General features: G+C 36.6%; 1 long non-coding RNA gene across 1 annotated transcript in view; it reads left to right on the forward strand.

Moving 5' to 3' along the window:
* Positions 1 to 7,303, forward strand: part of LOC144234422 (uncharacterized) — a 71,963-nt gene extending 64,660 nt beyond the window's left edge. Inside the window, exons 2-3 of the long non-coding RNA XR_013335944.1 lie at positions 6,441 to 6,599; positions 7,241 to 7,303. This is a non-coding gene — a long non-coding RNA (uncharacterized LOC144234422). The remainder of the gene's footprint in view (positions 1 to 6,440; positions 6,600 to 7,240) is intronic.
* The last annotated feature ends 3,994 nt before the right edge of the window (positions 7,304 to 11,297 follow it).

The raw sequence follows: 11,297 nt of genomic DNA on the forward strand, positions 1-11,297 counted from the left end.
TAAAGCACGGGGAAGGACCCATGGGCAGAGAGAACTTCCTTTCACTGTATTTTCTAAGTGTTAAATCATGTGGATTGCTTTTCAGATGTTAAGCCAACCTAAAATTACTAGATTGAAATTACTTAAGTTATCCTTTTCATATGCATTTGGATTATATTTGCTAATGTTTTATTAAGAATTGATTTGGGGTGCCTGGGTGGCTCATTCGGTTAAGCGTCTGACTTTAGCTCAGGTCATGATCTCACGGTTTGTGAGTTCAAGCCCCACATCGGGCNTCTATCTCTCAAAAATAAATAAACATGAAAAAAAAAGAATTGTTGTATCTGTGTTCATGAGAGGGGTTGGTCTCTGACTTTTCTTTCTTATATTGCCCTTGCTAGGTTTTGGTATCAAAGTTATGCTGGCCTTATAAAAAGTTAGAGAGAGGTTATTTTTCTGTTTTCAGAAGAGTTTAAGTAGTAATAGGGTTATTTCTTTAGATCTGAAAGAATTCTTTGTTGAAGTTTTTTGGGCTAGGGGTTATTTTAGGGAGAAGTTTTTAAATAATTGGCTCAATTACTTTGTTAGACATAAGAATGTGAATTTTAGTAAATTGGTTTATTAGGCACTTTTATAGTTCATTGAAATTGTTAATTTTTTGGCATAAATTTGATAATAACATCTTCTTTTTAAAAAACATGTGTAGAATATCTGTTGATGTCCTTGTTTTCATTCCTAGTATTGTCACTTTGCACTCTCCCACCTTTTTTTCTTTTTGATTACCAATTTTATTAATATTTTCAAAGAACCTGTCTTTGGTTTTGTTGATTACCTCTGTATTGGAGTGATTTTCCGTTAGTGAATATCTGATTTTGTATCCTTTCTTTCTGTCTTTATGTTTAATGTGCTCATATTTTTCTGGACTCTACTCATTTGTATTCTTCTCTGATACTTCCTTTAAGGCTATGTTTTTCTTTATTTAACTATATCTGTAAGTTTTGTTATGTCACATGTGATGGTTAGTATTCATAAATTTTAAAATATTATCTGATCATCAGTGTGATTTATTTTCGACATAGAGCAGTTTAAAATTTTATTATTTAGAGGCACCTGGGTGGCTTAGTCGGTTGAGTGTCTGACTTCAGCTCAGGTCATGATCTCATGGTTCGTGGGTTCGAGCCCTGCGTTGGGCTCTGTGCTGACAGCTAGCTTGGAGCCTGTAGCTTGCTTTGGATTCTGTGTCTCCCTCTCTCTCTCTGACCCTCCCCCGCTCATGTTGTAACTCTCTCTCTCTCTCTCTCAGAAGTAAAAAAAAGAAAATTATTTAACTTCCCGCTTCAATTCCTCTTTCTGTGAAGATGGAAGTGTTTGGTATCTGAGATACCCAGTACAGTAGTTGTTATTCATTTGTGGCTGTTGAACACTAGATACATGGCTACTGCAATTGAGGAATTTTATTTGTAAAATTTAAAATTTTATTCTAAAATGTATGTAATATAAATAATCACATGTAGCTAGTGTCTTCTCTGTTAGCATAGTCAGGGCTGCCAACAACCTAATTTCTACATTGACATACTGAAGGGCATAATAGTAGATGAAGAAGACAAAAATAATAAGTTACTGGTGTTTTGAAGTCTCTTGATCTGGAGTAGAATATGGTGTCCTCTGCAGCCTAGATAGGAGTCTTCAATTTGGAGTCAGAATGGGAATTTATTGATCCTTAGTTGTCCTTGACTTCTCTTGACTATATTAAGGGTCTTGTGATCACTGATGATAGGGTGAAATACTATGCATTGCATTCGACAGCTCTGATTACTTGATTTAGCAAGCTGAAGCATAACACTTAGAGAATTGAAGGAATGTGAAGAAAGTCTAGTATGGCCCAAGAAGGACCAGTGACAAATATTTTAAAACCTTTTCTCCATTTATATGTGTCTTTTTACTTTCTGTCTTTCAAATTCAGCATTTATAAGGGGAATCTTGTTTTGTTCTGCTCCATGATCCAATATTCCCATAGGAATACCCATGGGGGGGGGGGGGAAGTAAAAACACAAAGGAGGGTGAAAGAGGAATTAAAGCTTGATTTCAATAAATAACTGGGTTTCTACTTAGAAACTATGACATCTGAAAAATTAAAATCCAATTAGAACACAATTATCTACTAAGAAAAACATGATTACAATTCTTATACCTTAAAATTATCATCATGCTTTTCTTTATTCTTTTGTTAAATATTTCATTGGCTTACCTCCAGCTCCTGTAATTTCGAGTAAATCAATGATATGTACTGATATGGACCTTAGGTAGCTGAGAATATGTTTTTTCTTTCACTGAATCAAAGGTGAATATAATTATTTCCAGAGAAAACTCATGAGATTACCACCTGCTCAAAAAGAAACTCTAGCAAATCCTGAATTTCAGAGACCAGAATCTGATCCTCCAGTTATAAACAGGAAGAAAAAAATCCTCTGGGGCCCTATGAACAATACTTTCCCAAAATAAAGCTCTTGTCTTTTAGTAACACATCAAAGTTGTACCATGGAGTTGGTAACAGTGCAGAGAAAAGTATGAAACAGTTTTAAGAATACTTTAGAGCTTGGGGACATTTCAGGATGAAAGTCCTTTAGGATTTTGCCACATTGGTAGAATACCAACATTATAGTTCCTTTATGAAATGTCACCATCAGAGAGATTAATTTTAGAAGTATGGGATCACAGAAATGTTTCCATTGATGTAGGTTACTTTGTTGAACTCCAAAAATGTGTCAAGAGTAACAAATCTATCTGACATGTCCAGTCAAGGATCTGTTTTAAGCAGAAACCATGGCTTGCAGGACACTGTTAAATTTTAATTTTGTTTTTAAACCACAAAAAGGAGTCTTTGTTTGCAGTTAGGATGAACACCTGTGGAATCCTTAAACATTTACAGACATGCCTTTAAAAGCCCTATGGTACAGTTAAGATTTAATCTATCAAAGTGGTATAAATAATGTAGACATAGCCTTAGGTGCCAGTTCTTCCCACAGCACATAGAAAAACATAACAGCAGTGAGAACTTCTCTGGTGATTTTCATGTAGTTCAAATATAACAGTGCCAAGGAGGCAGGGGAAGCACTGTAATCTGGAGATACAGCCTTCTTGATATTATGAATAGTGTGCTAAAGTCCAGAAATGGGAAATATCAGGGTTCTGGCAAAGCTAAAATTACTCAGAATGAATAAAATTCAGATGGTTTCATGCTCAGAAGCTTGGATCTCATTTTGAAACTCTTGTAATCGAAAGAGAGGGGATTATAAGAATGGCCAAATGGTTCTAGGCCTAAGCACTGACCTTCCATATCCTTTTAATCTAATCTACAGGTATTTCCATGCTTATCCACGCCAATAAAACATCTCTGCCAGAATTGAATGTGGAAGTTCAACCTAAATTTCAAACCCAGCGTGTATTACATATGAAGTAGGATGTGTACAGCACTATGTTGGCTACTAACAGGGATAACAAGAAGTGTAAGATATGGTTCTAATTCTAAAGATGATTAAGATCTAGTAGCAAAGATAAGGAGAAAATATTGGAGCAGTAACTAAGATTCATAGCATGTATAGGTGAAAGAGAAGTTTTGGGGGTGGGTTATTCCAGAAAATCTCAGTGGAAGAGAAAGTGAGATTTAATAAAGGTAAAGCTTGGCACAGGTAGATGTGATGAGGAGGAGATGTTCTTGACAGGAGTATTAATGTAGAGCTGGAAAAATGGAGAGACAGAAAGTAACCAGTTTTAGCTAGAGGGATAGATTTATTAGACGAAAAGAGAAATGAGTTTGTAGATTCCCGCCCTCCCCCATGCTCTCCCAGAATTTGGAGGGACTGGAATTCCAAAGAGGTGTTATAATTTAAAAAACAGATCTTTGTAAAGATTACCTTTTTAGATAGAAACCAATATAACGTAGGTGTTCAATAAATATTTGGTAAATGAATTGGGAGATTATCCCTGGACATTTATTACCAGTACCAAAGAAACAAACAGATAAACCAGAAGCAGATGCATTAGGAATGAGTTCCTCACTCCCTTTAGAATAGAATTACAGTTGGGATTCCTGGTGGCTCAGTCAGTTAAGCATCTGACTCTTGATCTCAGCTCAGGTCTTGATCTCATGGTTGTGAGTTCAAACCTGTTTTGGGTCCAATGCTGTGTATGGAGCTAACTTAAAAAAATAGAATTTGAGTCAAGATGAGGCAATAAAACTACAACTGCTCTTTCTGTGGCTGCACATCAAGATAGATAATAAGCTCATGATCTAATTTTCTTTTTCCAAGTTGAAAGAACTCTACTTCCTTGTGCTTCCTTTTTCACCTAGTGCCTCCCAAACTCTTTTGTATCACACAGTCTTCCTTTCTGAAAGATATCATGTTTTATGCCTTCTTCTCTTTTTTTCTAGAAGACATATGTCCATATTCCAGATCACCTCCTGGGTAATCAGCCCCTGATTTCCTTTCAGGTGGTGTTTATTATCTCCTCTTTTGTACAAGAGTATGCAGTACCCTTGTTATATTGTACATTCCAAGTACAGGTCATTCTTCTGTGTATGTCCCATGCTTGGTGCTGCCCCTATTCATCAATCTCTAGCATAGTGTATGATCACTGAATATCTACTGACTTAAATACATACTTTCCAGTATCACAGAGCCAATCACAGGGTGAAAAATTTGTAAAACATGTTATTCCTAGAAAAGAAAAAAAGTGGTGAACGGATTCCTTGCTCTCTGACGATGCTCACTTAGTCTGTAGGGAAGAAACAGGGAGGTGGTAATTCTTAATTTCCTTGTGAATTCTAGATTCAGCTTTTTACTAAGATACTTTCATTTTAATTTTAGACATTTCCTATATCTGTATGTACACACATATATGCACATATATGTACATATGCGCATGCACACGTAAGTTCATATATGTGTGTATTACGTGTATGTTTGTATGTTATAAATAATCTTTATGATCTCTTTTTGTGCACACATACATTCTTAGTTGACAGGAGATTTGCAAAAATTCCCTACTTTTGCCACCATGGTTATATAAACAGGTTCCATAGAAATAAATTAAATAATATAAATCTTATTTTCCTTTAGCCATACATTTACTTACTTACCTATTGAGCTATTTATTTTGCTGGGAATTTCTGAATTTAGCAATTAGAAATGGGTAATAAGTAGATAGCCTATAGAACAAATCAGATAAATAAAACTTAGGAATTTAAAAGAAGTTTCTAAAATGTTCCTACTTTAAGTTTTTTATTTCTTTGGGCATTTTGCTTTGCTTTATTTCATTCCAGAAATCTACAGCTTGACTTCAAAGAGTTCCTGGGCCCCTTTCAATCAGTGTTCTACATTTTGTAAAATTCTCATTTTTCTTGGGAAATTTTCTTTCTTCTTTCTTTCTTCCTTTCTTTCTTTTTTCTTCCTATTTTTTTTTTTTTTTTGCAAATTCAGACTTCCATACTTGTCTGACTCTAAAAGTTTTCTGTTCTAATGTATTAGACACTAGGCTATAGATTCAAAATAGCGATTGTAGTCATAACAGATGATTTCAAATTGATGAGAACTTTTAATCTTTTTAACTCTAAGAGGTAGTTTTTTTTTTTAAACCTTCATTTTGCTGATGAGTACATTGAAATTCCGATCTCAAACATCCTGCATAAGCTAAGCAAGTTATTTCATGGTATGCAGTGGAACCATGCCTCCCATCTCCAAATCTGTAATTCATTTCAGTATACTTGTTCCTTGCCCTATCAACCATATGCTGTTCAGGAATCTCTCTTCTTCCATCTGTTTTCCCCTGTGCACAAGCACGATTAGTCCTTGAACAGCTTGTCCAACTGTGCTCAGTTTCACTTCCCACCATGGTTTCAGGTCTTCTGAACATGGAGGGTTTTAGGGCAGAGAAAACTGACTCAGCAGAATTGATACTGTGAATTGGCCATCAGGAAATCAGTCTGGTCATACTTCACTGCAGTGGTCAGAGTGGGGGGTCTAGAGAAGTGGAAACATAATTGGCAGAAAGAGCTTTGTATCAGAAATATGGAGGGAGATAGAAAAGGAGTAAACTTGGAATAAAGGAGAAGGGGGACAGGTGAAGAAAGGGTGAGGCCAGTTGGTACCAATGGCTTCTGTTGAACCAGGAAAGGATCTGTATATCATGACTAGAGGTGCAAGATCTCCATAATGCAAGAAGAACCTGTTCCCAATAGGTCTCACTAACTCTGCCACAGTCTCAAACTACAGTCTTAAATAATCCTCTCTGGACAGAAAGAAACACTTTCAAAGAAGTTGAGGCCATACCCATCCATGCGTCCAAATTTCATAGGGAAATTTGAAGTATCTTAACTCATCAGTGATGTCTTTATACTGCATGAATTCTGAGTTAGTTGGATCTTTGTGAGGCAAAACCATCTTTATTATTTTCTCATTCAGATCTGAAATCCTGTATCAGAGTGGGAACATGAGTGTTTCTTCCTTCTTCCTTATCATTTTCCTGGAAGCTTTCATCTGCCAAAACTAAGGGAAGATTTTGCAGTGTTACTTAAACTTGAAGAGGAAACAGTGCTCTGTTATGATTCCTGAGGACCTCAGGTATATATTATTTATTCTTTCTGTTTAAATTGAGGAATTGAGGGCCAGAAATGTCAAATCACCTGATGGGGCTAGAAGCCTGGAGTCCTCAAATTTATGACTGAGAACCACTCCGTTATTCTGTGAAATGTTCAGTATACATTTTCTCAATAGTATTGCTAACTGATTGACCAGAAAAGAAATTGGTCAATACTGTTTAGTTTTCTTGGTATTAAGTTTAATAACTCTTCCATTACTACAGTAGCTTATTGTCGGGTAATTCCATGGCCCCTTGGGACTTGGTTATTTGTATCAGTGTATGCACTGAACTATTCAGGTCATTGTTTATTCCTATTATGGGCCATTTAGCTCTCTATCTTGCCACTTTTGACTCAAACCAGATGTTGTGATGGGGCATATCCGAGGACACAAACAAGTTTTACAGAATGTACATATGTTCCACCACTAACGGAATAATATGCTTTGCAAGTGAATACTAGTAATATTCAAGAGGCCATATGAAGCATTACAATGATCACCAGAATATCTCAATATTCCCTGTCTGCTTAGTCTCAGGATTCTAGGCAGGGGAGGTGAAGAAAGAGTGGAGAAGGGAAAGGGAATGGTCCAGAGTTAAATTATATCTTGAAATGACCTTTCAGGTCACTGAGTGAAGATTTCAAGCAAATTTTCAAAGCTACTGAAGTTTATTTTTGAACTTTCCCCTTTTGGATCTCTATTTTAAGAGGTAAGAAAACTTCTTCCTTGTCTGATGAAATCCTGGAGCCCTGATCCCAAAATGGCTCCCCTGATCCCAGAGTTTGTGCTCTGACCGACACAAACTTCACTTTTTATGGAATGTAACATGGGGAAGGAAAGGGCCAAGGAAGGTTTTGCAAGCCCCTCTTTCCTCTGCCAAGCACCATTTAGTGACTGCCCTCTCAGCCTCCATACTTTGATGAACATGTAAACTTTGAGCCACTGAAGTTTTCGTTTGTAAACCAAACACAAGCTAGCCTGTCCTAACTGATATATTTCCCACTGTTTTCCCTCATAATAAAGTCCGTGGACTCGTGCTCTAGAAATAAAAGGTTCAAAGAGTTGCTCATATATTACAAATTTGGAATTTAGGCATAATAAACACTTGTGTTCTAAGGGTAACTTAGTTGAAGGCAAGACAACATTTATCTTTAAGAGCTAGCAACCCTGGTGAAATGAGAAAGGATGGAGTGGTTTTTCCACTTAAAGGTGCTGTAGGACACAAATGTAATTGAGAGGATTTTAAGTGACACTTTCTGGACTGGCATATCATCTTAATCACTGCTGTGACAAATTTTTAACCTTTCTGTTTCCTCGTCAGTAAAAAACGATTTATTACTAACATTTTTCTCATATTATTAATAAGAGGATTAGATAATGCGTATAAAATACCTGACACAATGCTTGGATATTAGTAATGAGTTAATAAATGGAAACAATTATTTTTATTCTAACATTTTTCCATCCCATATCAATTCCTGTCTGAGTACAGCCATGCTTTCTTAATCAATATAAAAATAATTATTTTCGTTTATGTGAACAGCTTACCATTTATGCCTAATGATGTGTAGCACAATAGTTGTTATACATATCATTAAATATGTGTCTGATTAACCTTGTTGTAATTTTAATTGCAGCACAAAATTCCTCTTGTGCATACTCAGCCATCGAGGACTGGGGCTCATGAAACATAGTTGACTGCTTTCAACCTGAAGGAATTATAGGGAATGTCAGTCACACATAGCATAAGTCATAGACCTGGTAACAACAGAGCACAAAGGAAAGAACACAGGGTTGGGAGTCAAGTAGACCAAGGACTAAAAACTTTAGGTCCACCATTATGGTTTGTTCAGTCTTCTCACAGAAACATGACTAGTGATACCTACCATGTAGGATTTGTGAGGAATAGAGATGCTGTATATAAGATGTTAACAAGGATCTTGGAACAAACTAAACTGTTTATTAGCTATTGCTGTTTTTAAAATTTTAGACTTTAACTTGGAAGGGACTTCTAGAAGCCCTTTGGATTACACACCTCTGCTTTGCAGGTATGATGTTATCACATCCTCTCTTCTCATTTTCTGCAAATGTGGAGTATGGGACACAGTATGATTTGTTCAAGGTCACGTACCTTGTAAGTGAAGGAGAGAAGCTAAGCCAGCTGGTGCTCCACCTTTTCCTTTACTTCCGTCTTTCACTCAGCCCATGCCCACTGCTGGCAAAACAACCTCTGAAGCATACATTCTTCTGGGGTTGAGTCAGTGGCATCCTGTGCCTTCCCAAAGAGAGGAAGCACATTTGAGTCAGGAGGAAATGCAACTGCCAAGTAGGAAAAGATATCAAAGAACAGAGGACAGCTGACCTGTTCTGTGTTGCAAATATGGCAAAAAATCCACATCAAAATGGTTCTGTAGACTTGAGAAAGTTGAGAAAAATAAAAATCTGTAAGTATGAGTCATACCCCTTCTCTAGGAAGGAAACTAGGGCTATCTGCTGCAATCAGAACTTGTCTTCGTGGGGCCTGTGCCCCAAGTTTCCTAGACCTGACTTCTCTGGGTTACCATTTCTGAATACTTTCTTCCTTGCTTAGTATACTTGAACATGGGTATGGGTTTCTTGAATAAGAATACTTTCTTCCTTGCTTAGTATACTTGAACATGGCTCAGGGTATGGACATACTGAGTAATCCAAGCTGTCTTGGGTGATAGCTTATTGTCACTGTGGAGCAGCTGCTCATCAGAGGACCCCGTCTGCTGCTGCTTCTTTAGAAGGTCTAGCACTGGTTAAAAACCTTCATTCAGAGCTCCATGAATAGACAAGTCAGACCTGACTGCACTCTTTCTTGCCTGTTTTCATCTTCATCAAGTCTTTTCTCTTAGGTCCTGGGAACAATATATTACAATTATTTGCATTTTGGCATAGTACTTCACAGGGAGGTGAGTTACTTTACTTCTCAGGTGTTCCTACAAAAAAGTCATTGCAAGGATGAAATAAGAGGATGTGAGTGAACTAGACATACATTAATTTGTCTAGAAAATATATTAAACATTTATGTCTAGAAAATGTCCAGAAATATCTAGAAAATTATAGTTTCCCTTTTTTCTTGCAAAGTAAAACCTAAATCTAGGGAAATAGAACTCTAATAAATATATTTCTGGTTATTTCAAAAGCTAGAAGGGTTAAAGATGGGAAAGGGTGTGAGTTCCCCCATCAAAATGAATATTTCATTCTCTACATTTATAAAATAGATTTTATAAGAAAAAGAAAATTTATAAAAATTAAAAAGAAGTCCCAATGGAGCAGTGTACCTTTAGTGAGTATTGTATGCATTAGTTATATAATTCATTTTAATATTAATTGAAATTATGTTTCAGACATCAGAGAACTTTCAATAAAGGATGAAAAAGTAGATGTTTGACATGACTCTTTGTTAATGAATTTGGAATATGAATGAAGCTATTCGAGGGTAAATATTTTCCTGGTTATGATAAAATTTAGGTATGATTTTTCTGGTTATGAACTTGTGGTTTAGAAGATTATAATGTTTAGAACATCATAGCAAGAGAAGTTATTTTTCATCAGCTTAGGTAATTTTCTTAGGTCCTTAGGGAAGGTCCTGGTAAAAGCCAATCCTGTGATTAAAACTGAGGATCCCATGATTCTCAGTGATTTAAAAAGTAATCTAAACAGATTTATTTTATAATAACTAAATGTACTTTCTCTTAATGTCCTTCTTCATAGCAGTTATTGAGCAGTGGGGAAGCAATTAACTTATTTTTCTGTATTAATTGAGGTGGCAATGAGGGAGACAATGGGCTTTTATTTAGGTTCTACAGGCTTGAAGTCCTAGAATGTGATTTTCCTAAAAGCCATGTCATTGACATTACTGGGTTCAGTGTGATGCATGTATATAATATTTATATCAAGAAGCCCATTGATCACACCACTCATGCCCAGATAGTTTGAGAGGAATACTGTGGGAATGTTGGTGTGTGCCAGGATTGCTTGTCTCTGAGACTTGATTACTCTAGGCCGGTCTGGCATACAAACTACATGGGCCTATTCATTGAACACGATTTTCATTTGTGTTCCTATGTGCAACTGGTAAGGGCTGAGTGAATGCATTTGAGGGGATACACTCATCTAGATAATAGACTTGAGGTAGCTGTACATGAAGAACAGTGAGTGTCTACCTTGCAAGCTGCTGAGGAAGATGGGATGGTCAGAGTGCCAATGGAATATTGATATATTATGTAGTGGTGTGTAGTGATGACCGCTTTTGATTTTCTAGCTTGCTCTAGACGAATAGGAGAATAATCTCCAGAGGTCCCTAAAATTACTGTCCTTGCCATAGGATATAAAAATATATCCTTATGCACACACACACACACATACACACATACTCACTTACTTACTTTATATAAAGTGATATATATGGATATGTATATCGTGCTTGGAGTTCTCCAGGAATTGTGCTGAGTTCTTCCCATGATTTTTTAAAATGTTTATTTTTTTGAGAGATACAGGCAGAGAGAGGGGGACCGAGGATCTGAAGCAGTCTCTCTGCTGTCAGCACAGAGCCTAACATGGGGCTCACTACAAACTGTGAGATCATGACCCAAGCCAAAGTCATATACTTAACCGACTGAGCCACCCAGGCACCCCATTCTCTCCATGCTT

The sequence above is a fragment of the Crocuta crocuta genome, unplaced genomic scaffold, assembly GCF_008692635.1.
Source record: "Crocuta crocuta isolate KB4526 unplaced genomic scaffold, BGI_CrCroc_1.0 scaffold154, whole genome shotgun sequence".
NCBI classification, from domain to species: Eukaryota; Metazoa; Chordata; class Mammalia; order Carnivora; family Hyaenidae; genus Crocuta; species Crocuta crocuta.